Source organism: Callithrix jacchus, chromosome 6, assembly GCF_049354715.1.
Source record: "Callithrix jacchus isolate 240 chromosome 6, calJac240_pri, whole genome shotgun sequence".
NCBI classification, from domain to species: domain Eukaryota; kingdom Metazoa; phylum Chordata; class Mammalia; order Primates; family Cebidae; genus Callithrix; species Callithrix jacchus.
The window spans coordinates 107,455,763-107,481,699 of NC_133507.1; the positions used below are offsets into that span (position 1 = coordinate 107,455,763).

The 25,937-nt window shown below is 37.8% G+C and overlaps 1 long non-coding RNA gene across 2 annotated transcripts in view; it reads left to right on the forward strand.

Annotated features, from left to right (window-relative positions):
* The window catches only part of LOC128932510 (uncharacterized), a 61,019-nt gene extending 35,980 nt beyond the window's left edge, over window positions 1-25,039 (forward strand). For both annotated transcript variants that reach the window (XR_013519225.1, XR_008482418.2), the window contains exon 3: window positions 23,944-25,039. This is a non-coding gene — a long non-coding RNA (uncharacterized LOC128932510). The remainder of the gene's footprint in view (window positions 1-23,943) is intronic.
* The last annotated feature ends 898 nt before the right edge of the window (window positions 25,040-25,937 follow it).

Sequence of the window (25,937 nt, forward strand, 5' to 3'; positions counted from 1 at the left end):
ATGAAACTCCACAGCTTCTGCACGGCAAAAGAAACAGTCACTAGAGTGGATCGGCAACCAACAGAATGGGAAAAAATTTTCGCAGTCTACCCATCTGACAAAGGGCTGATATCCAGAATTTACAAACAACTCAAGCAGATTTACAGGAAAAAAACAAACAAGCCCATTCAAAAGTGGTCAAAGGATATGAACAGATACTTTACGAAAGAAGACATATATGAGGCCAACAATCATATGAAAAAATGCTCATCGTCACTGGTCATCAGAGAGATGCAAATCAAAACCACATTGAGATACCATCTCACGCCAGTTAGAATGGCGATCATTAAAAAATCTGGAGACAACAGATGCTGGAGAGGATGTGGAGAAAAAGGAACACTTTTACACTGTTGGTGGGAGTGTAAATTAGTTCAACCATTGTGGAAGACAGTGTGGCGATTCCTCAAGGCCTTAGAAATAGAAATTCCATTTGACCCAGCAATCCCATTACTGGGTATATATCCAAAAGACTATAAATCGTTCTACTATAAGGACACATGTACACGAATGTTCATTGCAGCACTGTTTACAATAGCAAAGACCTGGAATCAACCCAAATGCCCATTGATAATAGACTGGATTGGAAAAATGTGGCACATATACACCATGGAATATTATGCAGCAATCAGAAATGATGAGTTCGTGTCGTTTGTAGGGACATGGATGAATCTGGAAAACATCATCCTCAGCAAACTGACACAAGAACAGAAAATGAAACACCGCATATTCTCACTCATAGGTGGGTGATGAAAAATGAGAACACATGGACACAGAAAGGGGAGTACTAAACACTGGGGTCTATTGGGGGGAAAAGGGGAGGGCCAGTGGGAGGGGGAGGTGGGGAGGGATAGCCTGGGGAGAAATGCCAAATGTGGGTGAAGGGGAGAAGAAAAGCAAAGCACACTGCCATGTGTGTACCTACGCAACTGTCTTGCATGCTCTGCTCATGTACCCCAAAACCTATAATCCAATAAAAAATTAAAAAAAAAAAAATAAATAAATAAATAAATTGGGTTTTCCCAACAACTCTCAGAAAAAAAAAAAAAAAAGATCAGCCTGGCCAACATGGTGAAACACCGTGTCTACTAAAAATACAAAAACTAGCCAGGTATGGTGGCAGGAATCTGTATTCCCAGCTACTCCAGAGGCTGAGGCAGGAGAATTGCTTGAACCCTGGAGATGGAGGTTACAGTGAGCCAAAATCATGCCATTGCACACCAGCCTGGGTGAAAAGAGGGAAACTCTGTCTCAAAAAAAAGTCATATATGTTAAGCCAAATATGACTGATAAAACTGAAGATGTTGAACATGTAAGTAGTTGTGCTCAGACATCAGAGTGCCTGTGAAGGACCTACAAAATTTTCTATTGTTTTATACGTGTGTTATGGTCTGAAGAGTTGTGTTCCCTCCAGATTCGTATGTTGAAACCTAACCCTCAAGGCGAGGCCTTTGGGCGATTAGGTCAAGAGGGCTCTGCCCTTGAAAATGAAAACAGTGCCTTGTGGAAGAGGCTTGAGGGAGCTCGTTCACACCTTTTGCCATGTGAGAATGCAGCAAAAAGGTGCTATCTATAAGGAATGGGCCCTTGCCAGATGTTGAATCTGTTGGCGTTTTGATCTTGGACTTTCCAGGCTTTAGGACTGTGAACCATAAATTCTGTCGCTTATAAACTACCCTGCAATTTATATTTTGTTACAGCTGCCTGAGTAGACGAAGGCACCATTTGAGTCTCTGGATTTTACTTTTCCAGAATTGAGTGTTAATGAGTTACAGTATCATTTTTCGAGAAACTCAAGAATTTTTTTTTTTAATTGCATTTTAGGTTTTGGGGTACATGTGAAGAACATGCAAGATTGTGGCACAGGTACACACATGGCGGTGTGATTTGCTGCCTTCCTCCCCATCACCAGTATCTGGCATTTCTCCCCATGCTATCTCTCCCCAACTCTCCACCCCTGCTGTCCCTCCCCTATTTCCCCCTGACATACCCCAGTGTGTGATGCTCCCATCCCTATGTCCATGTGTTCTCATTGTTCAACACCCAGAATTGTTTTTAACCTTAAGATTAGCAGGTAGGAAAGTGACACCCACCTGAAGCCTGTTACTCGAGTTGTAGAGTCTCACGATTTGCAAATGTACTATTGAAAATATTTCCTGCATGTGAAAGGTACTTTGAAGCCCCTCAGAAGACACCACACGACGCAGATTGCTACTAGATATTGTAGACTCCAAGAATGGCATTTGCATGTGTGTATAAGATGGCATTTCAGAATTGCCTAAATATCCTTATTAACATTTTCTAAAAAATTGCTGTTAACTCTTTTAAAATCAATTAGATTGCAGAAGGAAGAGGGAGGGGATGGGTTTAAGTGATGTCCTACATTGCAGTAGTGTTCGACAAACTTTCTAAAAAGATCAGCATGAATCTTTTTGAATACATAATGTTTGTGGCCATATTATTTCTGAATACAAGGAAAATTGGGTTGTCTTCAATCTGGAGAGTTCTGGTTGTTTTCATTTTTTTGCCTTCATACCTCATAGTTTCTTCATGACGATGCATTTGTTCATAGCCTGCAAACCACATCTGATACCTCTTTAATCTTTAGTGAGCCATGGCAAACTCAGAAATGATTAGAAATTTCAAAACAACATGCTTTTTTTAACTTCACTGAGTACTTTTTTGTTCTTTAATTTTACTCTTTGTTTTCTTTGGAAAACAAATAAAATTTCTGCTTCCTCTTAGCCATATCTCTCTAAAGTGTTCTGTTCTGTGTCATTAGCCAACAGGCAGCTGGGTAAATGCTGGCCCACATCCAAAATGATGATTGCTTTTCATAAGCACTGTCTTTGCTGTTGGCTTTCTGACTAATGGCTTCTGCTTTTAATGGATGAAATTTAGTATGATTAACTCTCAGGTGATTAATAGATGGTGTTTCTGGGAGTTAAATAATGAAGAAGCAATTAAATAAATCTGATATGTTGTCTTTACCACAAATCAAATTACACTTTTTCTTCCTATTCTTTGGACAGTGGTTTGGAGGTCATAAAGCTGTTCTGGCTCACAAACGGAAGCCCTTGGCCATCGTTTAAGGAGAAATAAAGATGGGAAACATGGTGCATCCTCTTCACTATCATACTCACCTGGGTTTGAGATTTCGTGGTGCATGATTTGAAATACAGGTGTCATTTAATCCATGAGCCCCATTTTCTTCATCTCTAAAACACCATTCATAATAGATAATTTGTGTGTTTAAGATTAATGAAGATTAAACCATACAATGTACACAAAACATCCCACATATATACCAAATACATGGTATTCAGTTAATAGATGTTAGTTTCAAATCCCTTCTTTTCTTCTAACCTTAACACTCATTTTTCTGGAAGCAAAGAATATTAGGAGATAGGATGAGGACTGTCAGAAACTTTCTTCTTTGATCTTCAGTAACTCAGAAAAGAAAAAGATTCATCCCTCTACCAACCTCATCATAATTGCCATTTGCAGTCATAATAATCATTGTTAAGTTAATATTTAAACAGGCATGTCGTAGATTATTGTATTTCTAGCCTCCAAAATCAATTTCTATACTCCCTGTCATTTGGCCTTGGTTGTCTAGAATTTTACCATCTCACTAGAAATAATAAACAGCAAACATCAAAACAAGCAAAAACAAGTAAACAAAGAAGACATTTTAGGTAATTAATATATTTTATACTTTAAACATTTGAAAATAGTGAGGTTTTTTTTAAAATAGCAGAAATAGGTGACTAATTTCCAAGGTGTCTTGGAACAAGTAAAAGCTTTTACTTGGCTATGCCTCATAAGCACACAATCCCATAGTCTTAGTAGCTTATAGCCACAAGGGTTAACTTCTTGCTCACATCTGTAGCTGCAAACATTTCACAATTTTATCTTCTACTGCTTGAAGATGAGAAATAATTACACTTATTGAACTTGCTAATGAATTTGTTAGTTTTTATCTGCAGCTCTCCTTGTTTTCTCAATTGTTTGTTGAGGTATAATTTACATATCATAAAATAAGTACTTAAGTATTCCTATTAATCAGTTTTTGTAATAGCATACATTCCTGTTACCACCATCTAAAACAATATCTAGAGTCTTTTCCATCACCCCTAAACATATCAACTGTTTCTTTCCATTCAATCCCTGCTGAGGCAACTTCCACTGTCAGTTTTACCTACTCTAGAAGTTGATATAAACAGAATTCTACAATATATGCTTATATATGTCTGATTCTGTCTAGTCAGAATATTCCATGTTTTCTACATTCATGATTTGTATGTATCAGTAGTTGACATCTTCTTGTTGCTAAGTAGTTTTCCACCAAATGAATATGTATAATACCATGCTTTATTTTCTTATTCTTTTGTTGATTAACATTGGAATTGTTTACAGGTTTGGACTACTATGAATAAGGCTGCTGTTCATCTTGTAGAAGTCCTTTTGTATACATGTTTTTATTTCTCTTGAGAAACTACCTAGGAGTAGAAGTGGTGAGCTATAGAGTGGGTATATATTTGACTCTATAAACAACTGTCAAACTGTTTTCCAATGTGGTTGTATCATTTTACATTTTTACCAGAAGTATAATATAGTTCTGGTTAGCCCACATTCTCACCATCTTTAAGTTGTCTTTTATTATCTCAACAATGTCTTTTAAAGTGCATAGGCTTTTAGTTTTGATGAATTTAAATTTACCAATTTTTTTTTTTTTTTAATAAATTGGGCTTTTGGTGTTATATCTTAGAAATCTTTGCCTAACTCATGCTTTCTTCCAGCTGATTTTTAGTTTTTATTTTTCCATTTGGACCTATGATATACTTTGAGTTAATTTTTGTATATGGTATAGGAAATGAATCAGGGTTTTACTTGTGTTTTCGTTTTCTGGGGGTTTCTGTTTGTTTTTGCTTTTGTTTGCTTTTGCACGTGGATATGCAATTGTTCTAGCACCATTTGTCAAAAGAACATTATGTCTTCACTGAATAGCCTTTACATCTTTGTTGAAAACAGTCATTCTAGGTGTGAGTTTAATTCTGCAATCTCTATCCTGTTTCATTAATCTGTCTATACATATAACAAAACACACTGTCTTTATTACTGCAAAGCTTGAAATCAGTTTTCAAACTTGGTTCTTTTTTCTTTTTTCCAAGTTTTTTTTTTCTTTTGGCTAGTCTGGTTTCTTTGTTTGAACAATAAATGTTATAATTAACTTGTTAATATCAATAATAAAATCGTACGTTGTTTTCATTAAGAGAGTATTGAATTCAGATTGAAAAAAGATTAATTTTTTTTATTGCATTTTAGGTTTTGGGGTACATGTGAAGAACATGCAAGATGGTTGCATAGGTACACACGTGGCAGTGTGATTTGCTGCCTTCCTCCCCTTCACCTATATCTGGGAACAATGAGAACGCATGAACAAAGATTAATTTGAAAAGAATTAACATCTTAACAATATTGTGTCTTCCAATCCATATAAACAGTACAGCTCTTCATTTGCTTAATGCTCCTTAATTTTCTTCGAGCAATGTTTTGTACACTTATTTTAAATTTTTAAATCACATCTACCCGTAAGTATGTCATACATTTTAAATGGTACATAGCATTTTTGAAAAAAAAAAAAATCATTATTTAAAGTCTTTTAATAAAAGTATATATAAATAAAATTTATTTTTATAACTTTTTAATTTATTCTGTATGTCTTGGAACTTTGATGAACATATTTATTAATTCCAGTAGCTTTTTTTTTTTGTAAATTTCACTAGATTTTCTTAAAAGACGATTATGTCATTAGCGATGAAAGAAAATTTTAGTTCTTCCTTTCGATTGTGGTATTTTTTTACTCTTACCTTAATGTACTGACAGAGACCTTCAGTAAAATGTTGAATAGAAATAGTGACAGCACAAATCCATGATCTGTTTTAGATCTTATTAAAATATTCAATCTTTTATCATAAAAATTACCTGTAGAGTTTTCCCTATGTCTTGTTTTGGGGGTTAAAAATGCTTTCTTCTATTTTGCATTTGGTAAAAGTTCATATCAGGAACAAATATTACAATTGTCAAATGTTTTTTCTCCAACTGTTAAGAGGTTTCTTCCTTCTGTGATTTAGTTAGATGGTGAATTTTCTTTCTCGATTTTCAAGTGTTAAATAATTAATGGTTACAGTCCCGAGAAAAACCCATTTGGTCACCATGTATTACTATTTTGATACATTGTTGGATGCATATCACTTTCTTTTTTTTTTTTTTTTTTTTTTTTTTTTTTTTAAGACGGAGTTTCGCTCTTGTTACTCAGGCTGGAGTGCAATGGCGCGATCTCGGCTCACCGAAACCTCCGCCTCCTGGGTTCAGGCAATTCTCTTGCCTCAGCCTCCTGAGTAGCTGGGATTACAGGCACGCGCTACTATGCCCAGCTAATTTTTTGTATTTTTAGTAGAGACCGGGTTTCACCACGTTGACCAGGATTGTCTCGATCTCTTGACCTTGTGATCCACCCGCCTTGGCCTCCCAAAGTGCTGGGATTACAGGCGTGAGCCACGGCACCCGGCCCGGATGAATATCACTTTCTAAAATTTCGTTCAGAATTTTGACATTTTATTCATAAAATATATTAGTCTATAGTTCTCTTTCCTTGAAATGTCTATTTCTGGTTTTGGTTTCAGGGTAATGCTGGCTCATAGAATGATTGGCCGATAATACCCACTTTTCAATTTTCTGAAAGTTTTCGGTAGATTTGATTTTATTTCTTCCTCAAATATTTGGTGGTAGCATTTGTGAGTGGTTATCTGGGCCTAAATGTTCTTTGTACAATTTCTTTAGTAAATATAGAACTATTCTAATTATTTGCTTCTTTTTGAATGTGCTTTGGTGGCTTTTGTCTTTCAGAAAACTTGTTTATTTCATCTAAGTTGTCATAGTGGCAAAAGGTGTTCATTCTACTTTCTCATTATTCTTTTAATATTTTAAAAATCGGTGGTAATGTCATTACATCATTCTTTTCCTCCTGATTTTGGTAAGTTCTGTCTTCTCTCTTCCTTTACTAATCAATCTGACCAAAACATCAACGATTTTAAAATAAGTTAAATGATATTCTTAAAACACTAACCAGCATTTGGTTTCCTTTCGACAATTTGCATAAATTTAAGGGATACAAGTGCAATTTTGCTGTATGTGTACCTTACGTGCTAATGGTATTGGCTTTCAATGTATCCATCACCTGGATAATGTACACTGTACTCATTAAGAAGTTTCTGAACACCCTCCCCACTCTCACCACCCCACTTCCAAATCTCCAATGTCTGTCATTCCACACTCTGTTGTTTTTCTGTTTTGTATTTCATTGCTTTTTGTTTGATATTTACTATTTTTTTTAACTTCCTTTGAGTTTAACTTGCTCTTCTTTTTCTGGTTTCTTGTGGTGTACTCTAAGGACATTGTTCTGAGACCGTTCTTTCTAATACTGAGGCTGAATGCTCTGAATTCTTCCCCGAGCACTGTTTAGCAGCATCCCATAATTTTTGATGTTTCATTTTCATTAAGTTCAAAATATGTTCTATTTTCAATATTGATGTCTTAGATAAAGGTTTGTTATTTAATTTGGAACTATTTGGAGATTTTCCAGTGACTTTTCTATTTTTCATTCCAATTTAGTTATATTATTATTAGACAAAACATTTTTACAATTTGAATCTTTATGTTTATTGAGAATTGTTTTATAGAAAGGAATACAGCCTAATTTGAAAAATGCTCCATGTACACATGAAAAGAATGTGTATTCTGCTGTTGTTGGGTAGAGTGTTCTCTGGATGTTAATTTTGTCAAGTTGGTTGATCTTTTTCATATCTTTAATAGCCTTTTTAATTCTGGCTACTTCTTTTATCAGTATTGACATTTTCTAAAGTAATTTTCTGTTTCTCCATACAATTCTGTTAGGTTTTGGCATACACATTTTATTATTAAGTACATAAACACTGTAAACTAGCATGGTTTACAATGCTAGTTTTAAAAGAAAAAAAATCTTTTTTCTTCAGCAAGGTAGAAAATCTTTTTCTTTTTCTTCATGCAAGGTAGGAAATAATGTTTCCACTTTTTTTTTTTTTTTTGAGACGGAGTTTCGCCCTTGTTACCCAGGCTGGAGTGCAATGGCACGATCTCGGCTCACCGCAACCTCCGCCTCCTGGGCGGAGGCAATTCTCCTGCCTCAGCCTCCCAAGTAGCTGGTATTACAGGCACGCGCCACTGTGCCCAGCTAATTTTTTGTATTTTTAGTAGAGACAGGGTTTCACCATGTTGACCAGGATGGTCTCGATCTCTTGACCTCGTGATCCACCCACCTCGGCCTCCCAAAGTGCTAGGATTACAGGCATGAGCCACCGCATCCGGCCAATGTTTCCACTTTTATTTCTGGTTTTAATTATTTGTGAATCTTTTTGTCTTAACGGATTCACTTTTGCATTTTTATAAAATGACTTTTACCTCTTTGCTCAGAAATCTACTTTTCCTGATATTAATAGTACCACTGCAAGTGTTTTGGTCTAGTGTTATTATTACCTATCTATATTTTTAAACCATTCTTTACCTTTTGTATTTATATGTGTATTTGTAATTAAAGTGGATTTGTATTTGTAGGCAGCTTTTTATTTCCCAGGGCTGTCAGAACAAATATCCATAAATTGCATAGCTTAGAAAAACAAAAATTTATTCTCTCACAATTATGGAAGCTAGAAGCCTGAGATTAAAGTATCAGGGTGAATGTGCTCTCTCTGAAGGCTCTGTATAAGAGTCTTTTCTTGCTACTCCCCAGCTGTTCATCGTTGCTGGCAGTCCTAGTCATTCCCCGGCTAGTAGCCGTATCACTCCAATTTCTGCTTCTGTCTTCATATGGCTGTCATTTCTCTGTGTGTCAGTCTCTGGGTCTTCATGTGGCCTTTCTATAAGAACACGAGTCATTGGATTTAGGGCCTACTCCAATTCAGTATAACTTGATCTTAAATAATCACATCTGCAAAGACATTGCTTCCAAAAAAGGCAACATTGACAGGCCCTGGAGTTAAGGACATCAACATATCTTTTGGTGGGTGTGGAAGGGGTAAGTCAATCCACAGCAATCTGCCCCTAGCCCTCAACATTTATATCCTTCCCATGTGCAGAATACATTCACCCCCATCCCCACCTACTCAAAATCCTAGCCCTTTTCAGTATCAACTCTAAGTCCAAAAGCTCGTATAATGCCATCAATTTTTAAAAGCCCCAAATCTCATTTTCTCAATCATGTAAATTAGGTTTGGATGAGAATCTGGGTATGGCCTACTCTGGGATAAAATTCTTCATGTGTGGAGCTGTGAAATTAGAGAACAAGTTATTTGCTTTCAAAATGCAAGAGTGAGACAGCCATACCATTGACACTTCCATTTTAAAGGAGAGAAAAGGGTTACAGGCCCCAAGATATTTTGAAAGAAAGCAGAATAAATTCCATTAGGTTTCAAGGCCAGCAAATAACCCACTGTGGCTTCTTGCTCTGTCCTCTGGGTCTACAGAAGCCCGATTCAGCTTCATTGTCTGCACCTCTAGGGGCCCCATCAGCCTCTTTTGTCTCTGAGGCAAACTTGGAGTTATTCTTCCCCTTTTTTTTGAAGGATCACATATGTTCACAACCCATTAGCTCTATTTGCCTTTTTGCTACCTGTAGATCTCAGAAGTCCAACAGACCCTTCTTCAGTTCTTCTCATCTCTGTTCCATCAGTCAAAGCTGGCTAGGTTTTTTGTGCTATCATATTAAATAATGAATTCAATAGTGAAGCCATCTGGTCCTGGACTTTCGTTAGTTGGGAGGTTTTATGATTTTAATCCAAAGTCTTTGCTTGTTATAAGTTTGTTGAGAGTTTCTACTTGAATCAGTTTAGTTATTCATGGGTTTAGTCAGTTTAGTTATTATGTGTTTCTAGGAATTTTCCTACTTCATCTGGCTGTCTAATTTGTTGACATAGTATTTTCTTATAATCCTTTTTCTTCCAGTAAGATAGGAAATAATGTTTCCACTTTTATTTCTGATTTTAGTTGTGTCTCCTCTCTTTTTATCTTTCTTGTAAGTCCAGCTAAAGATTTGTCAATTTTCTTGTTCCTTTCAAAAAACCAACTTTTGATCTCATTGATTAAAAAAAAACAAAAAACAAAAAACAAAACTATGGGCAACGAAACAAATAAAAACAAAACAAAATGAAAGCCAGAGTGAGAGTGAGAGCAAGACGAGTTGGGGTGGGTGGAGAAGAGCCACTTCTGGTCTTTGCAGATTAGTTCTGTGTTGGGACCTTTCTCAACATTTAGCCAGGTTTGCACTGGCCCGACAACAGCCCAAGATGAAAATTTAAGGAAAGCCTGAGGCCTTTCCTGAGCATATATCTTTTGGGTACACATGTAGCTTTCTGAATTTCTCAGCATACTTGGATCCTTTTTGATATCTTATTTTTCCTAAAGAAACTCTCCCTAGCTTTTAGTTTTGACTTGAGGCAGTCTACTGTATGCTTTGACTGTTAGCTTTTGCCACAAGCATCTGAGGATCTTACTTCGGCTTGCGGTGTTTCTGGCAATACTAGCTGCCTTTCCAGGATGAGTCCCCAGTTTGGCAAAACAGAGGTAAAGAACTGGTGTCAGTAACTTCAGGTAGCCCCAGACAGGGAAGAAATGATAAACACAATTATTTACTAATACAATCTCACTCTTTTCACTCCAGACCCATGGGAAAGGGTCCCACACTGGGAATGCCGGCTACAACCGCTTCAAGACCAAGACGGTTTAAAGAGAGTAGGGTGGCAGGTCTAGTCTAAAACATAGAATTAAGAAAATGGTGTTTTAAAATGCTAGGAAAGCTAGGAAGTACAAAGCTTTCCTAGCATTTTAAAGCACCATTTTCTTGATTCTATTTTTTTATTATTATTATAAATGTTTTACTATATTCCTGAATTCTGACAAAGTTGGTTCTGACAATTTCTGCTTGTTTCCAATGTTTCTGTTGGGAGACAAAAGGTTGGAGCTTCCTCATCCAGCATTTTGCACATGTCTAGGTCAGAAAGTTCCTGATTACTGTCTCTCCAAGTGTTTCCTTTGCCTCATTCTCTCCCTGCCAGCCTCTGCATTTCTAATTACACTTCTGGTAGACATTTCGTGTTTTATCTTAGATATCTGATGTTCTGCTTCTTTCATTCTTTTTTATCTTTGTGTTTCACTTTCAACAGTTTTTATAACTGTGTTCTCAAGTTCATTGAACTTTCCTCTGCTTTGTACTGTCCATTGTTAAGACCAGCTAATAAATTCTTCATTTACAATATTTTTCTCTTCTAATATTTTTCTCTGTCCTTTTTGTTTCTGTCTCTCTGCTGAAGTTTGCCGTTTCTTCACCCATGTTGTCTACACATCCACTAGATCGTTTGGCATTTTCACTACGGTATTTCATTGTCCTGATTTTTAGTAGGTTGTGTTCCTTCTACAGTTATTCTTTGTATTTGATGACTGAAGTTGGTGTTCCTGATTTTGACCTCTGGTGTTCTAAGGACTTTGGCTTTGATTGGTTGTCCAGCTCTTGGCCTCCATTTGCTCTCCAGGGCTGACTGGCATTCCCAAGCTCTGGCCTGGGACTCATGCTTAGTCAGTGAGACTCTTTTTAAACACCCTGTAATGGAGCGCATCAAACCCTCTCTGATCCGTATCCCCACTTCTCTCTCTAACACACTTTTGAGACTGGTATAGGCCCCTTCATGTCATAGTACACTTTATTATGATGTTGCTACATTAAAACATAGTGAATAATAGTATAAGCCTTAGAACAGATGCACCTGCACTTAAATCCCATCTTCATTGTTCATGAGGTGTTTGATTTGAGGAAAACTCACTTTACTTTTTCAAGCCTTGCTTCCTTAACTTGTGGTTCAGAGATAAAATAATCCACCTTGTAGAGTCACTGTAAAGATTAAATACAGAACAGAGGAACACACTGCCTGACATTCATTAAGCAGTCATTAACTGTAATTTTTATTATTTGCTTTATGACTCTAACTTTATTGAACTTTAATTTCTTTATCTGAAAAATGAGAATTCTGTTGTATAATAGTAACATGGTATCATGTACCTTTTGCTATAAAATAACATGATAATTTTAATGACTAAAATTTAGAACACAATTTACAAATTACAAAGGGTTCTTACATAGATCACATTCCCTGAGAAACTCAAAAGGTAAGTGTTGTGTCCCCTCCTGATGCTAGGAGACAGCAACTGGGGTGCGTCATAAGCCAGGGACTGTCTCTTTAATCCTGGTTCTGTGCTTTTTACATTGCATGATTCTAAACTCTACAGGGGCAAGCCTAGAGGAACTCAACCGCTCCTATTCTTTAGGCCAATATACACAAACGGTCTCATGATTTCCCTTCATTTCCCTGAATGCATTCTAAACATTGCTGATTTGCTGTTTTATGGACTTCTTGGCTGTGTTTCTGAGTATTTTTCCATGCTGCATTTCATTTCATCATCTCCTGTCTCTGTTTCCAAATGTAGCTATTTGTTCAGCCTGGTTTTGCTCTGTGAGGTGTTATTTACAATACTTACTAATTTAATCTTTGTTCGGGGAAAACCAAGGAGCAATTGCATACTTCTGTGAATCGATAATTCAAGCCTGGAAGAATTCACCTAGCACTAGGATCCTGCTCTTTTTTTTTTGTTGTTCAGTTTCATATGTATATATCGTGCCATATGCATACCTATGTACAGTCTCACTTCCATTCTGCGCTATAATAGATGTTATTTTGATTGTTTTGTAGCCCTTTGAAGCCAATCCCATTGCCTACAAAACGAAAATGGGTAAATATTATTCACAAAATGGTGACTGATTGCAAGCATGGTTTACCATACATCTAATATAAACAGTAATATATTCCCTAATCACAAATTCTGGATACAAACTCAGAAGCCAACAATGTGTGACGATTCAAACTTGAGAAAGCCAACACTAAAAGGGAAGTCATCCAGCTATTTTCCTGGTCCCAGTAGATGAAACGTACACAGCAACATACAGCCAGTCACTTATGACGAACGGCACATGTGGGCAGTCAGAGCCCACAGCCATGCTGCCTGTCCCAACCTTTCTGAAAGCATCCTTGTTTTAACTCTTGCTTTCATTCTAGCGTTATTTATCTGACTGTTTCTTTATCTAGATGGAGTTGGAGGCTTTGTTAAAAAAATATCCACTTAAAATACTAATTTTAACTACCTTTCCAGTATGTAATGCATCTAGGATGTATTACTTAAGGAAGTACATCAATTGGATTATAGAATTTAACACTAGATTCAAATATATATTTATTTGGTTAGAAATAGCATGCAATTATAGGAAGAGCTCAGCCTGAAGAAGGAATTTTAATTTCCCATTTCTGTGGTTGGCTACTGCTAATAATTTTATAGTTGCTGTCTTTTCAGAGTTTGACTAAATATCAGGCACTCTACTATACTAATACCTGCTTTTTTTTTTTTTTTTTTTTTGAGACAGGATTTTGCTTTGTCACTTAAGTTATTGTGCAGTGGTGTGATCTCAGCTCACTGCAACCTTCATCTCCTGGGCCCAAGCAATCCTACTGCCTCGGCCTCCTGCGTAGCTGGGACTACAGGCACATGTCATCAGGCCTGGCTAACTGTATGTCACCCAGGCAGGTGTTAAACTCCTGGACTCAAGGGATCCTCCCTCCTGGGCCTCCCAAAGTTCTGGGATTACAGGCTGAGCCACTGCTCCTGGCCAATACTTGCTCTTCTTTACTGGGTGCTGGTGAGGTTAAAATGAAATTATTTCCATACAAGGCAACCAAATGACTTTTGAGTAATCTTATAGGACATTGCCATGGTTTAGATGTTTTTCTCCCCAAGCCTCATGTTGAAATGTGATCTTCAGTGTTGCAGGTGGGGCCTACTGGGAGATATTAAAGTCACAAGGGTGGGTCCCTTATGAAGGGTTTGGTGCCATCCTCACAGTAATGAGTGAGTTCTCACTCTATTAGTTCCCATGAGAGCTCACTGTCAAAAAGAGCCTGGCATCTCCTGGTCACTTACAGGTTTCCTTTATCTTCCAACATGAGTGGAAGCCTGAGGCATTCACCTGACACCCAGTCTTCCAGCCAGCAGAATTGTGAGCCACATAAACCTTTTTCCATAAATTACTCAACCTCAGGTATTCCTTTATAGCAAAACAAAACAAAAAAAAACCCAGACATTGAATGTTATGTATTTTTTAAAAATATTGCTTTTTTTTGTAAGTGCTCATACATACATTGTCTTATTATACATACATTGGGTTACATTTTGTATCCTTCAACCCTCACATCCATTATGCCATCATACATGCATTACAACACACATTATGCCATTGAACCCCATCGCTTCCAGTCAAGATAGGGATTAGTGTTTTACTGTATTCTGCTTGTCAACTTTGCACCTTAAATTCTAGCCAAATCAGACCAACAGTGTTTTTTTAACATGCCCAGTGTTTTTTATGTATATATACATATATATAACACACACACACACAAATATATACACATATACATATACATAAATATGTATGTATGTATGTATGTATGTATATATACACAGATATACATACATATGTACGTATATATGTGCATGTATATATACATATATGTATAGGTATAATGTGTATATATACATATATATGTGTGTGTATATACATACACACATATATACATACATATGTACCTATATATGTGTATATATGTGTATATATATGTATATACACATGTGTTATACATATATATGTATATGTTATGTATATATATATGTATATGGTATGTATATATGTGTATATATACATACATGCATACACATGTGTTATACATATATATGTATATGTTATATATATGTATGTGTTATGTATATATGTGTATATATACATACATACCTAACATATATATACACATATATATGTATATATGTATGTGCATATTACAGACATATACACACATGCATACTTACACATATACATATGTATACAGATATGTATTGTATGTATATGTACACATATATACATATATACATGCATATGCACATTATATATACATACATATATATTTTATTGCACTTTACTTTAGGTTCTGGGGTACATGTGCAGAGCATGCAGGATTGTTGCGTAGGTACATACATGACAATGTGGTTTGCTGCCTCCATCCCCCCATCACCTATATCTGGCATTTCTCCCCATGTTATCTCTCCTAACCTCCCTGCTGCCTGCTGTTCCTCTCCTATTTCATCCCAACAGACCCCAGTATGTGATGCTCCCCTCCCTGTGTCCATGTGTTCTCATTGTTCAACATCTGCCTGTGAGTGAGAACATGCAGTGTTTGATTTTTTGTTCTTGTGACAGTTTGCTGAGAATCATGGTTTCCAGATTCATCTATTTCCCTACAAAGGACACAAACTCATGGTTTTTTATGGCTGCATGGTATTCCATGGTGTATATGTGCCACATTTTCCTAGTCCAGTCTATCATCGATGGGCATTTGGGTTGGTTCCAGGTCTTTGCTATTGTCAACAGTGCCGCAATGAACATATGTGTGCATGTGTCTTTATAATAGAACAATTTATAATCCTTTGGATATATTTATTTTAAAAAGTTTTTTTACCAGAACTGACAAGCTAGTTTAGTATACACTGTACACTTAGCATGTTTTTCAGCATTCCTAACTTAGATCTTGTTAGATTTTCTGCCTCAAATATTCTTTAGCGTTTTCCACCAAGATGTCTGTAAATCTATTTAATCCTTCAAAGTATAATACAAATTCTTCTTTTCTTGAAGATTTTCTGATTTTGCAAGCAGGGTAATTTACTTTTTCTCTGAATATTCATAGCTTTAGTCTCTGCTATAGCAATTGCTTTCTACTTTAAATTGCCACTGTCTGTGTGCCTCTCTTATTTGCTCTTTTGAACTATGAGCCCCTCAAAGCCGGAACCTATGCCATATAAATATTTTTTTGTCTCTCTCTAGATTAGAAAACAGTACCACATGAATCTCAGTAAATACTTGATAATAAGCATTACTGAATGATTTTCAACTTTATATAGTATCAGCAAGAGTTGCAGGACTGCAAAATATTTTTTCACTACTTGTTTTGAGAAAAGATGAAATGGATAAAGTGTTCAATGGCACTACATCAGAAATTTGTTAAAGTTTTGCCACTTGGCAGTTGGCTAGGAATCACAGAGGGCATTTTTCTTTGAAATGAGTGTTCTCTTTGTCTTGAAAAGGGTTGACTGGGCATGCTAGCTTATGCCTGTAATCCCAGCACTTTGGGCTACTGAGGAGGGTGGATCACGATGTCAGGAGATCGAGACCATTCTGGCCAACATGGTGAAACCCCGTCTCTACTAAAAGTACAAAAATTAGCTGGGTGTGGTGGCCCATACCTGTAGTTCCAGCTACTTGGGAGACTGAGGCAAGAGAATCGCTTGAACGCAGGAGGCAGAGGTTGCAGTGTGCCAATATCATGCCATGGCACTCCAGCCTACAGTCACACACACAAAAAAAGAAAGGAAAATGAAAGGGTCTCATTAGGGAGTGTTTTTTCATAATTTTCATGCATAAAAAACCAACCTGGAACTAAGAGTTTAAGTGTTTTATTAGTGATGCAAATTAAGATAATTAGCAAGATGTTGCCCCTGTAGAATCAGGTAAATTTAGTGTGTATACATATGTTTGTGTGTGTGTGTGTGTGTGGCATATTTGTGTGTGTGTGGTTTTTGTGTTCTTCTCTACTTTTGGGTTTATAGTGCAGCCTCTAAAAAGTATTGCTTCTTTTTGGTAAACGTGTCTCTAAAACTGCCTTTGCAGAATTATAAATAATGTGAGAAATCTAATATGAATAACTCCATCTTGCTTCTAACCTCACAGACTATTTTTTTTTTCTTATTCTAGCGTGGAGGCCAAGATAACAATGAGAGAAATTTAGTTTTAGTTAAACTTTAAGGCAAGGGAAATTGCCACTCCTCCTTGATGGAAGATTGAAACCAGATTCATAGGGCCATGTTAGAATTATGGTACAGGTTATACTTTACTAAAGAATAGCCGTTGTTAAACCATAACCTGCCAGGGTTTAGCTTGTTTTTCTGTAAGCTGTTTACTGCCCCAAAGTCACCTAACTGGTATTGGGTGGGTGGGTGTGTTACTTCTACCTACCCCTGTAGACAGCATCACCATTGTAAAACCTAAACTGGTCATTGGGATATGTTTCACATTTAGCATTTCAGCAGCTGCCGCCAGCTTCTGAGACTCCCTCCCCAAAACTGACTCAGCTGCACGGAGAGGAGACTGTTTCAGACACCCTTGTGATTTCATCAGTTGTTTCAGTTTCCCGACCCCCTGTCTACCAAAGTACCCTTAAAAAATCCTCACCTTCAAATTCTCATGGAAAGAGGTGTTTAAGAAATTTCTCCCTGTTCTCCTAACTCAGCTGCCCTGTGATATTAAACTCATTTCTTTGCTGCAATACCTGTTCTTCTCAGTACATTTGACTTTCTGGCAGATAAGATGAACCTGTTGGACTATTACAACTCCTCTATCCAAAATCCACCAGGGAAATTATGGATCAGAGCTTTAGCACATGACAGAAGGCGAAGGTCATCTTTGCTTTGGATCTCAGACCACCCCAACTAACTAGTTGGCAGTGCCTTTGCCACCCTGGTTTGTTCTACCATAACCCATAAGGAATGCTTTTCAGTGACAAACCTAGGCTGTAAGAAAACAGTGATTGAATATTTTGTTTGCCTTCACCGAGTCAGAGGGTAGGGCAAGGCACGCCTGGGGCCTGGGGGAAGATATTGACTATTGCCAGCTGTGCGTTATAGAGAAGCATTTTGCCTGCAGATGGAGGGAAGGCTTCCATGTTGAGAAAAATGTTATGAAGAAGATTAACTTAGAGTGTTTTCTGAGAATTAGCAAGAGGGAAAGCCAAATCATTTATGAGGGAAAAATATAGAAAAGGTTGAAGGAATTTAGAAAATTTCTAGGGATGAATAATCCCTCTTCCAAATGTGAAAATGGCCTTTGGCAACTTGAAAAAGCAGCAGAATAAAATGATTTTTCAATTCAGAGTCAAGGATTGTGGCTAAGATTCTCTGTCTTGGTTTTGGAAGGATGATGTCTTCAGGACAGAGGAAAAGGTCAAAGAGCAGCATCCCAGAGTTGTGTGGCTTCAGGCTCATGACTGCCAGTGCATCTAGGAATCCGCTTTTGCAACGGTGACCATATTTTGTGGTGTTATAACTTTTTTTTTAAGAAACATACATTTTTTCATGACTTACTATGACCCCAGTATCTATCTTGGTAGGTTATAACATTAAATATAGTACTAGCCCCATTTTATTTTATTTTTTACTATTTTTTAATTTTTGTGGGTACATAATAGGTGTTAAAACTTGTGTTAAGGGTTCCTCAACAGAGCCTAAAATGCAAGGCAAAATAAGAGAAATCTTAAATCTAATTGCTTCAGATACGTAAACATTTTATAGCAAATAAAACATAACAACAATAAAACAAATAAACAGCATCACTGTCACCCCCAACCAAACAACCAAACCAGCCAAAAGGATCAAGATCTTGTAAGATAAATGAGCAGTTTTTTATATTCATATGTAGAATGTCTGTGATATTCAGTATTATTATTATTATCTTCTATTCAGCTTTTTAAAAATATCTTCCTTTTTTTAAAAAAAACTTTTTTATTGCTCTTTAAATATCTTTGCACATAGTCTAGTATGTCAATAAAGGTATTATTTTTCTGGAAAAACACTAGACAACATTGCATTCTGAGGCTCATCAAATCATGTTCTGAGCAAGTATTACCTTATAAAAAAGAAACAAATTCTATTACACCACTGAGTGGAGCACTTTTAAGTCCTTTTTAAAATTCAGTCTCCTGAGTAAGCCTGCAAGGTTGTTGTTAGCTTCATTTCATAGCTGGGGCAAGTGAAGCTTGCTGCCATTTGGTAACTTTTGCAAAGAAGAGTTCATAAATGGTCAAACTTATCCTAAGCCAAGTCTATAGTCTTCCACAGTGCATTTTCTGAACTGCCATGCTAGACACCCCTGGGTAAGAGTGCTTCTAACTCCAAACTTCTGTGATCTGAGACAGTCCTGATAGTGAGAATTGATAAAGCACTGAAAGAGTTTTCACCTTTAACTCAAGGTTTGTTCTATGTCCTTAAATCTTTCATTATGAAACTTCTGATTTCTTAAATATCATTTATAGTTTTGACGTTGAAAAATGTGTATTTTGGGTAGACTCATCTTGAATATAGTGATTGTTATGTGACTAGCTCTAAGAAATTAAAATATCTAAGTCTCTGTACACTAAAGAAGTACAGGAGTATTCTTAAAAAAACAGCAACTCGTATGTTGGGAACATTGTATCCATGATTAATGATTAATGTTTTCCTTAATGTTTCCACTGCGCTTTAAGTCTTTGAAGATCAGTTTTGAGGAATGTGATAGTGTCTGGAACAAACAGTATTTTACTCAACTGGCATGAGTCATTATTGACCCTTCATACAATAAAAACACAATTCTGGCTTTCTGTGAGGCGTTTCAAAGTTGTGACATTTTTCAACATCTACTTTATAACTTTTAATGATAAAAACAAAATAATAATTAAATAATTATAACAATAAACACTTTTTTGAAGGCCCATTATGTGTCAAGCTCTACGAAAAGTGTTTATCTGCATATTTAATTTCATCTTTATAGTATCTCCAAGAGATAGAGGCTATTAGAATATTTTACAGTTGGGCCAAATTCACTCAGCTCACAAGTGACAGTTCTGGGAATTTTCTTCTCCAGAGCCCAAGATTTTAAACATTAAGCATATTGCCTTCCAAAGCATATTGCCAAGTACTGTGGAAGGACTGGGGATTATACCTTGTGATTCAGGCTGCCATCTTGAAACTAAATTGTAAGTGAAAACATTTTACTTGGGTATATTTTTTATATTAAAATATATTTGAAAAGAATTTGGAATGTGTTGAAGTCATAGTCATAGATTGAAACTTCATAAGTATCTGTGCATTGAATTATTTTTTAAAAAGTGGAATGAACTTTTTCTATCAATTTGAAAAATAAAGTAAAAGAAGGAAAGAAATAGATTAAATGTTTTTCCCTTATTTTGTATATTGTGGGCAGTGCCATTTATCTTAGTTTTGTTAATAAAGATTGGATTTTCAGAAGGTTTACGTTTCATCCTTGCTTTATGCTGCAATGTGGTCACACAGAATGTCTCTTTATGCTGACTGAAGTTAATACATGCATCTTACTTTTTAATATTGCATCAACTATGGTCATAGTGGTGGAAAATATTAATGCTCCGTGTGCTACACTATGCTGGGTGTTTTATAAACAGTAACTCCGATTATTACAAACTCCCATTAGAGAGCTATGTCTAACCTTATTTTACTGGTTAAGACATAGAAATTGGAAGTTCCCAGAATTAGTGAGTAGTAGACCTGAACTGGGTTTTAACACAGCTCTAAAGCTCAAGCCTGACCTCCTTTCACTGTACAATTCCTCTCCAGAAGGAAAGGCTAGCATCATCCCTAAGAGGGGCTGAAAATCTTCTAAGGGCACCCAAATCATTGTGAAGAATTGTGTTAATAACCCAGCAATTCACACTTGTTCAAATTTTCAGAATTTTCCTGGGATGCAATCAGTTTTTAGGGGGCTGAAGCCTGAGGCTCCCTGGTCTCTGCTGCTGATTACAGAGCGCTAGTCCATGAGAGGTTTTCTGGAGCTCCCTGTTCACACATACACGGAGCTCATGGGTCAACCGCATGGCAACACCCTCTGCTGCTCTACCCTGGTCAGCCTTTCTTCCTGGAATGCATGCTGAGGTCCTCCTTGTGCCTTTGAAATTTTTATGAAGAAGATGATTATTTTTGGTAGAGCAAAATATGTAGAAATTAAACTTCTTAGAAATTAAACATCTCACTTTTTATTTTCCTCAGAGAAAATAATTATTGACAGAGGCAAGGGAACACTGATCTCACTGCTCAGATTTGAAGTGGCCCCAGATAATACAAGTTAGGAGGAAAAAGAACTCCAATTAAACTCTGGGAAATCCAGACATATATTCAACCAGTATTTATTGTGTGCCAGGAATTATCTGGGGTGTTAGAAATACAGTGGGGAATAAAATGAACAGAATTCTCATCCTGGTGCAGTGTGCATCTAAGGAGAAAAATATGCAATAAACACATCAGCAAATAAATTCATAATATAGAATCAGATGGCGATAAATAGTAGAAGGAAATAATATGTCAGTGTAAGCGCACAGATAGTAGGGGCAGAGTATTTTCACCAGGTGGTCAGAACATGTCTTGTTTTTTGTTAGCAGCTTCAGCCAAGGTAAGTAATGAAGAGTTAGACTTGAAACGATTGGTTTCCACATGTTAAGTATAATCTAAAATGAAATATTATAATTCCTCTGTCTAGCACCCTACTCATCTTCCAGCTGCTTTAATTAGAGTAGTTTGTATTTGTTCTACAAATAGGGCTTCCTTGCAAAATTTTCTTTGGAGATGGGTTTCATATCTAAAATTGCCTTAGACCAAATAAATATTAACTTAACACAGGAGGAAGCTGAGCGTCAAAGGGAAGCAGTAACTTGGCCAAGGATGCTTGTGCTCCCAGTGGCCAAGGGAAACCCAGGCTGGTCCTCTCTGTCCAAGCTCTGTCCTCCGCCTCCAGGTCCTGGCCTCCAGCACTGAGAGGCACACAGCGTTCCTGTGAGGCCGTCTAAGTCCTCTTGACCGAGGAGGGTTGATTCCCCAGCCCCAGCCAAAGTCACCCAGCAGCTAGAACAGAGCTTCCCTTTCGGGAACTTAGCACCCAGCTCATCCCCCACCCGCTGGCTGTAATTCAGGTGCCAGCGTTGTGCTTTCAGCAGGAACACAAGCTAAAACTTCACAAATGTCTGAAGCAGAACAAAGCAAGTGTCAGAGGAGAACGGGCACAGAGCCTGTGGACCGCACTCGAATCTTAATTTTTCGGAGTGCAGATCGCCCTGTATAACAGGTCGCTCAAAGCGCCCGATGCGTGCTGGGGGCCTCCCTTGGAGGCTTCGCTATTCATCCCATCTTGTTGAAGTGGCTTTTCTTTTGTGGCTCTCTTGGTGTTTGGCTGAATTGTTACTGAATTCCTCCCTGACTTCTTTTTTCCTTCGGAAGACAGAAGAAAAGAAGCCAGCAAAGGCAGGTTCCTTTGGGAAGCCTCCGCCCCTTGCACTTGGCTGCTTCCTTTCGGGGAGCCCTGTTCTCTTCTCTCTGGGCGCCAGGCGCGTCTCCAGCGCTCTCCGGGAGGCCGGCTGCAGGATTCATTAGTGCTCACAATAGGCACGCATAGCAAGGGAATATGCAAAGAAAGTGGAGGACCTCGGAGTGGCATTCAAAGCGGCAGGCAGGAGTGGGAGTTTCCCTAGATTTTCCTCCTTTGTTTCTAATCATCTTTTCTGTTTCCCCAGTTAGGATGCTAATAGAGTGAATAGCTGGGCGTTCCAGAAGAAGAATCAGTGGCGGTTTCAGAAAAGGAAATGCAATCTGGGATGAAAAATAGCTTTTCTTCCCCTTGGGGTGTGTGTTTGGTGTCTGAATGCTTTGCCAGCGATGAGGCCAAGGACTAAAAGGAGGATAAAGGCTGTGAGTGGCACGGAAGCCCCTGATGAAAGTTCTGGCTCAGCCGGCAGCTTTCTGCGAGTTCTGCGCAATTCAGCACTGCCTTGGGGCTTTGAGTCCTTTTTTATAAAATAAGAGGCTGGCTAATAGGATTTCTAGCCTATCACCTCTTTACAGTTTTAATATATCGTTTTAAAAAGTTACATTTCAAGACGGTAGTAAGGAGGTGACATTACAGACGTAAACATAAAAATGTAGGGTAATTGGAAAAGCACTGAAATTATTTCACTCTTCAAAGTATATGCATTTATATATACGTGTACACACACGTGTACACAAACAAATATATACATACATACAGTCATTTTTCAGGTGCCTGAAATTCTGTCCTTAAAGACAGGTGTGAATCCCTGTTCTATTAGCATCTGCCTGTGATCCTTTTAGCATTGTTTACTGTCTACAAGACTCAGTTTTCTTTTTTCCTTCATAATGACAATAAATATTGTCTATCTTTTAAGTATGTTACAAGATTTAAATGAGGGAACATGTTTAATGCTAGTTCTTCTTGTCCGAAAGATAAGAACACATGGGTGCCATCATCCAATCTCAAAGTCATTGGGTTTTGAGTGAAATGGTATGATGGATAATTATGCCATTTCCCCAAAGTCATGAGGAACTTGAAGTTATTTTTTTAAAACTGTTTTTCACACACCTGTGTTGGCTAGATCACAGAGCTTCGGCTCGTCCTCTTGAGGAAATATTATCTGTGTCAACTTTCTTCACTGTCTCCTGGCTGATTTATCACCACCTTGCAAACGTCTATTACCTGCTAGCTCTAGGAGACTCAGAGCAATGGTTGCACCAATCTGATACTTTCTGGAGGTTCTTTTTTCCATACTGGTCTTCCACCATTGGTGATATTTACAAATGCTCTTCCAGAACATTATTGATGAAAGTTACAAACCTGGAAAACAAAGTGTATTGTTTGTTTCTTTCGATTAATTTTCTGAGTGAACAACACTAGCAACTCAAAATGTCTTGAGGGAATTCAAAGGACAGAGGAACAGTTTTGAGGGACACACTGGTACAGTGGAGCTTTTGCACACTCATCTAAGTGCAAAGTCTTTCATGTTTTACCCTACACCTCCATCATACTAATCAGGCTTTATTTTTCAGGAAAGTGCCGCAGAGCAGAGAAGCAATTCTCAACAAGACAAAGCTAGTGTAACAGAGACTTGTGGAGTCAAGTTAAGAAGAGCATAGACAGCGAGTGGAACTCTTGACTGGAGTCTCGTCCATCATTTCTTCTCTGTGTAACCCCAGGCTCTTAGTTTCCTCTTATGTAATCTGGAGATAATGACATGTATTTTATATAATTATCATGAATATTAAAACAAAAACGCCTTTATGCCACATGTTTAACATTGTGTCTACATCACAGATATGTGCTTTATATACTCAGTGCTTTGTACCCACTGATTCCTGGTGAATGAAATACAGTCAGATATCACAATGACTGTCTGCTGAAATGCTGGAATCCTGCCTGTTGTTCAGGAACCAGAGTGGAGAAAAATGAACACTGTAGTGTTTTTACTTTTTAGAGAAAGATCATTTGTATGTGGCTCCACTGTAATAATTGCATTTGCAATGCCTTCATGCTGTCACATGGTCTAACCCCCAGGATCTTATCTTAATAAAAATTCAGTTAAACACATGTTTAAATTGGCCAGATCAGCCAAATCTGGAACAGGGAAAGTTGTTTTCCTCCTAATGAACTGTCCCCTGGACACGGGCAGTGCCACAGAAGTTCAGAAATGTTTATTGTCCACCGCATTTCCAGGAGTTATACTCTTTGTTGAACCCCATCATGGTGCCGGGGGAGGCTGGTGATTCATTAATTCACTGTGATGATTTGTCCTAATTATTCTAATTACTGCCTTGTCTCCTCAGCCCAGCTGGTGCCTAAAGCAGAGGGAAAGTCACCAGTCATGAGTACTGCGGCAGCCGCTGCAGAATCCTGGGCATTGGATCTGTAGGATTCACCGTCACCGCATCAAAAAAATCTTGCTGCTGCTGGAACTGACTTGGTCTTGGTGCTGCTCTGGCCTGAGTCAGGGTTCCCGGGGCCTCGCCATGCATGCATGCTGTCCTCTGCTCCTCTTGTTCCTTTTCAGGGAGAGAAGAGGCCTGATGGAGGGGGCTTTTCTGTCTTCCCAGCCTGCTGCCCCCCAACTCCAGACAGCATCTGCTGTGTGTTCTTCGTGCACCCGTCCCTGTCTGAATGTATCTTAAACCCAGTTTGGTTTCTAGCAACTGTAGATAATAAAAATATCTATTTCTTACTGCACACTACTGAGTGCCAAGATGGATGTTCATTGCCATATGTTCACTGTCTCTAAGTTTAGTGTTTGCAGTTTTAGTTCATACATCAAGGCTCTGCATGACCTAGAGACTAGTTTACATTGCCCAGCCTGGGAGTGACACATGGGACTGAATCCAGGCTGCTGCATAACCAAAGTTGGCGCCCTTTGTGCATCTCTCCCTTCCCCTCCCATGAGCCCTCCCGTTCATTTATAGGACTCTTGTTGAAACCTTTCTTCAGTCTTTTATCCTGGAGCTCCTTTGCTATGAGAACATAGACTCTGCTCCGACTGGCAGCCCTGGGGGTCATCAGTCCTGGCTTTGCAGTCCAGCTTGGGTTCCCCAGCCAGGCTTCTCGAGGCCACAGAATTTTGCTGCACACACAGCCAGTCTTGAAGAACTCAGCTCTCTGCCTTCTTGAAGTGCTGTATCACTCCAGCCTGCCCTGTCTTTCTTCGGGATGTTTTCACAGCGCACACTTCAGCGGTATTTGCCTCTTAAATCACTTATCCCTTATTACTCTGGATAAAAGTAGAATCCAAAAAACAACAACAACAACAAACACTGGAACTGGGGCTCATCTCTCAGGGAATGAACTGACACTTGGTAGAATCTATGACATGGGGCCATGTTAGGAACCCTGAAATCAAGCTGGGTAATAAATATCAAGGTGTTGAGAGTGACAATACTGATATTTGAAAGATTAAACTGAGAGTCAGTGTATCTTATCATTAACATTACTTCTCTAAGAGTCATCATAAACTTGACTTGTATCTCTTGACCAGCTCTTATTCCCATTCACATCTCAG